The sequence below is a fragment of the Trachymyrmex cornetzi genome, unplaced genomic scaffold (genome assembly GCF_001594075.2).
Source record: "Trachymyrmex cornetzi isolate Tcor2-1 unplaced genomic scaffold, Tcor1.1 scaffold1526, whole genome shotgun sequence".
Classification (NCBI taxonomy): Eukaryota; Metazoa; Arthropoda; class Insecta; order Hymenoptera; family Formicidae; genus Trachymyrmex; species Trachymyrmex cornetzi.
In genome coordinates, this window is record NW_017296120.1 from 23,012 (window position 1) to 28,569 (window position 5,558).

Consider the following 5,558-nt stretch of genomic DNA (forward strand, 5'->3'; position numbering starts at 1 on the left):
TCACTCTATAAGATAATTCTAACTTATTTTTATTATATTATGTGTGCTACACATTTGTATAGAGTAAGTAATCTTATAGAGTAAGTAATAAGTAATCGAAAATACATGATTTATTTTTTGTATTTCAGATATCATTTCTCACTTGGTCTATGACTTATTAACTGCAGATAATAGAACACTGTTAATAGTAATTAAAAATAAGGAATTTCGAACGAAAGGAAACTTATAACGTTTTTCATTCAGATTAGATTAGCTGTACAACAGCTGTAATGTGCATTGAGTGTACACCAGTTCTGCTACTGAAAAACGCTAATACTCTTCGTTAAATCTTTTTTTCTCATCACATTTACCGCACCGGTAAATTCCGTATATTTTATCTGTTATTTGTGTATATTTATCAATTTCTTCCATTCTTTTGTCTTATGTATTTCTGTTTTATTAGTGTAAAAAATCGTTCCACTTGCTAATTTAATCTAGTTTGGTTCTGCATTACAATATCATGTCATCTGTAAAAGCATTGATTTCTGTTTTTCTAATGTCATTACCGAATTGATGTAATTTATTAAATTTACTTCATTATACCACTTGAAACTTCTATTGGCAAGAATTTAAAGTTTTATATAATAATTTAGCACCGACACGGTGATTTGCGACTATTCTGTATGGGGTGAACGCGGAAATCGTTCACTTTTTAATACTCGGCTAATTAAAGCAATATATGGTGAGTGCTTCATCTCTGATATATACATAAACATAGCCATGCAATTAAGTGGTTCTTTTTATAACTTATACACTTAATAAATATGTTCAATTATATACTTAATAAATATATTTTGTTTCCATCATAGATGCAGTATCATTCAATTTCCAACCACCTCCTCACAGAGACGAATTTTTTAAACAGGTTTCAGAAGAGGTTCGTTTCGGAAAACAACGAATTCTGAATATCACTGTTGGGAAGAAACAACAAGTGACTGAAACTGAGGCACGTCAAAAAAAGCATGATGAAGCACAACGAAATTTGTTGAATCATCAGAGAGAAAACTTACGTAACTCATCGTTGCCGCATGCCACTGAAGAGGAGGACCATCAAGATTAAATAAATGTGTTATACAGCTTTAATATAAGAGACTTTTTTGTAATATGACTTATATTTTTTCATTTAATATATAGTTTATGAAAATATTTATAAAAGGCCCGAATTCAGTAAGACTGTTTTTTGTAATACAACTTATATTTTTGTTTCATTTATATAATAGAATTTATGAACATATTTACAAAAAGGCCTAAATTCAGTAAGACGGTTTTATGTAATACAACTTATATTTTTGTTTCGTTTAATGCAGTTTATGAAAATATTTACAAAAAATTAGAAAAATTTTTTTTAATATTTCAATAGTGTACGTACTATGTTAATCTTTAATTTTATATGTAATATAATTCGCTAAAATCCAATCAATTGTACAATTTTTGCACAAGTACCCTAGCTGGTATAAATTCCCATATATACGCTTAGAAACCAACTGGGTAGCGATTATGTAACTTTTTCCCTAGGACGGAAATGTAAAAATTTTTTGTACGCATATGTGTATACATTATGTATATACATAAAAATATGTATATACGTAAAAATTTGTACTCTTCACGTTTCTATTCCACAGAAAGAATTAAGTTACATAATCGCTACCTTGTTCGAATATACTACGAAGGTTGTCATAGAATTTTCCATGGTAAATTCAGCATCGTATTTCGTGGTTTTGTGGAGATTTATGTATCAGAGCGGTACAGTGAAATTCGATTGTAATCAGTGATGAGAGATGAAGGGACAAATCCGCGCCTGCGCAACGGCAGTCATCATTTGTATACATATAATACTATATTATATACATTCAAAGACATCATTAACAGAGTCTCTTTGTAGAAGGAATATAAATAATTTATTTATATCCCTTCCTGGTAAACACTGATAATGTCTTTAAATAAGGTAATATTATTATATGTATGTCTAAATACGACTAATGACTGCCGTTGTGCGAGCGTGGATTTGTTCTTTTACATCTCTCATCACTGATTGTACGAGTAATACATCTACGCATAGGGCATTCGTGATGAAGCATATATGTGATCGTCTTGCTGTAACATTATGCTGACATATATGATATACGGATGATGACGAAATGTCTTCATTGAAGCAGTCAAGTTGCAGACAATGTGGCCTCATATGCAGATATCATGCATGACAACGATTTGCCGTCATAATGATAGCAAACATCGTTCGTTGAAACTAGCGCATACATGATGTCAAACCGCTGAATCACATTGAGAACTTTACATGACTGCAAAACTATAGACAGTTTGCGGAAGCACCTTGTTTTTAGATTGATGAAATTGAATGCATCATGCGTGACAGCAAAATGATATTATGTTGTTATCATCTGGCTATCTGGGTAACGAGGTCAATTTCGTTACTAATGCCGTAGCTCAGATGGTTCAGCGTTCGACCGGAAATCGAAAGGTTACGAATTTGCCCACGCCGGATGCCGAGTATTCTTCCTTCACCCTTTCTTTCTAAACATTTTTCACACTTTCGTTTCTTGATATTTTTCTGATAATTAAGATCTAATTTTCAAATGTTTAAAAATTAAACGATACCATCAAAATTAAATTTCCATTTGATTCACTAACAAACGAGTTGATTCACTAACAAACAAATAATTACAAATGATGCTTTGATCTTGACAAATGTTACCCAGATGATAATCCTGAACAACATTCAAAACATTAGCCGCCGGTCGGACACCTTGGATAATGTTAATGCCGGAGGTACTGTAAACTTCAAGTCTTATAACTCAAAAAGTACTTGACGAAAATGAACTTAATTATGGTGTTTTGGAAAGCTCTCGAGATGTGCTATGAAAATATGCAATAAAAAATAGGGTGTTCCATTTAAAAAATTCAACGTGACTTTGACTTGACCTCAACGACGCCAGTCAGGATCAAACTGATGAGACTATTGAATAGACTTTTTTAAATCCTACAACTTTTATTTGAAACATTTTTCTGTAAAACTTATATTTTTTGAGATTTTTCAGGGTTTCCATATTTTTTCCTCACCCTGTATATATATCTGTAAACTTCATATATCACATTAATATTTGAATATCTTTGCAGTCACACGACGACCTGACAGAAGCAATGGACAATTTAATCTACAAAAAAGATGCAGCGTCTGCACAGTCATCGGTAAATATATTTTAAATAATGTTTTAATTTCTCTCTCGCTCTTTCTCCTACCTCCTCACACACACACACACACACACAACTAAATTTCTATCAAAAATATATATTACATATATAATAATACAATAAGTGGCCTCTTAAAATTCAAATAATATAATCGTAAAACGGGCAAGTAAGAGTAAAAAATTCGTTATAATACTAATATTAAACAAAATAACCATAAAATGGGTTATAATAAATAATAACATATATGTATATTAAACTATCACTGTATTATAAGTGACGTGATTTTTATTTTCGGACGTGTTTCGACTGACTTCCAATCATCTTCAGCGAACGCAAATAATAAAATAGTTCTTCGATTATTTTTTCGACTGTACGTGAACATCGATGCAATCGAGAGAAAAAATTCTAATGCAACACATTGCAGGAACAGAGATTAAATATCAAATTTTTTTTTAAATTGAGTTTTAAGAAAGTAGTTGCCATTACAAGTGACTTCGTCAAATAGATATAAACGTGTCTTGAATAGATCCTCGAACGAATGCAATGTGTTGCATTATTAGAATTTTTCTGCATGATTGCATTGGTGTTTACGTATAGTCGAAAAAATAGTCGAGGACCAATTGAAAACGGTTCGCACTCCAACTGGAATTAAAGAGAGGACGCTATCCAGTGTGCATTTGTCAGATCATTCTATTTTTGTAAACGTTAGAATTTTTTACTTCATTATTGTTGTATTCGTTCACTGAAGATGACTGAAAGTCAGTCGATGTTTAAATTGCTACTATCATTTTTACTGCTTTAAGAAAATTGCCATCATTATATTCATAATTAATAAAAGAATTGGAAAGAGTAAGGGCACTAGGAGTCGAGCGCAGAAGACGTCGCGCAAATAATACACTTATAAAGAATGAAACTTCTTTATTCGCTAAACGCGCTTACATGTTTCGACTCATTTTTGAGTCTTCCTCAGAGCAAACACACACTAAACATATACAGGGTGACCCATTTTAACTTAGACAGCCAAATAACTCGAAACATCGCGATTAAATAAAAAAATGTTTAAAACAAAAATTGTTGGATATGAAGGGGCTGATTGAACTATGACCTTGACAATGATCTTGTCCTTCATTTTCAAGGTCATTTGAAGGTCAAGGTCATTTTTTTAAATGGGAAGCCCCATTTTTCGTTAAATATTCTTGTAGCTTATCTCGAGAGCTTTCCAAAACACTATAATAAAATATTTTTTCTTTAAGTACTTCTCGAGTTATAATGCTCGAATGTTACAGTACCGCCGCCGACATTAGCATTACGCAAGGTATCCGACCGATGGCTAAAACCTCTTGAATGTTGATCAGGATCATATCCTAGATAACATTCGTTAAGATCGAGGTCATTGGAGATTGTTTCTCTTATTTTCATTTTTGCACTGAAAATTCATTTTTATGTTATTTAACTAATGATAAATGGATGACGTTTCTTGATCGGTACGTCGATCCTCAGACTTTGAACGTTCGAACGGAATTCTTAGAATTAATTCATTTGGACGTGAGTGATTGTAGTGCCGAAAAATTATTTACAAATTTTAGAGCCGAAATGTGGAAAAAACAAATTTGGTTTTCAAACATTCTCGCTCTTTCCTGTGATAATGCCCCTGTTATGAAAGGAAAATACGAATCATTTAAAATTAAATTACAAAAACATTGCAAAAATTTGATAACGATGCCATGTCCTTGTCACGCATCTGCATTAGTAGCAAATGCAGCTTGCAGCGCAATTCCTGAAGCATGCGAGGAACTGTTGTGAAAATCGTTTATCTCTAGCAGTCCCAAGGGTGCGTGTATCTTTGAGCAATTCCAAAAATCATTTTGTTTTGATGGAACTTGTAGAAAAATTTTAAAACTGTCTGAAACGCGATGGCTTTCACGTCATGCATGCGTGGCTAGATTGAACGAAAATTGGGATGTGCAGTTAAAATTTTTGCAAGAAGAGCAATTGAGCGAGAAATCAAAGTCTGGGGCTGCTTTACTATCTCTGATGCAAAATTCCGAAATACAATCGTATCTCTTGTTTCTTGAGTACATTCTGGATGCATTTAACAAGTTTAATGCGTCTTTTCAAACTGAAGAAACAAAAGTTCATTTACTTCAGTCAGCTGTGGAAAATTTTTGAAAACCATTCTTAAAAATGTTATAAAACACCATTATTAAGGGTCCAGTCTCGTTTGTTGGGTCAAAAAAATCGAAATTTTTTTTTGCGGATTTCGATAGCTATAACTGTCTAGAATGTTGTGCTAAAAGGGCAAATCGATATTC

At 32.4% G+C, this 5,558-nt stretch overlaps 1 protein-coding gene and 1 long non-coding RNA gene across 2 annotated transcripts in view; both read left to right on the plus strand.

Moving 5' to 3' along the window:
- Positions 1-218: 218 nt before the first annotated feature.
- LOC108758164 (uncharacterized) lies at positions 219-872 on the plus strand. Its single transcript, XR_001939937.1, has 3 exons — positions 219-357; positions 633-721; positions 849-872. It is a non-coding gene; the product is annotated as an uncharacterized LOC108758164 (long non-coding RNA).
- Positions 873-3,193: 2,321 nt separating this feature from the next.
- LOC108758165 (major royal jelly protein 3) overlaps positions 3,194-5,558 on the plus strand; it is an 80,069-nt gene continuing 77,704 nt past the window's right edge. Inside the window, exon 1 of the mRNA XM_018502974.1 lies at positions 3,194-3,243. The gene's annotated coding sequence lies outside the window, so the exon portion shown is untranslated. The remainder of the gene's footprint in view (positions 3,244-5,558) is intronic.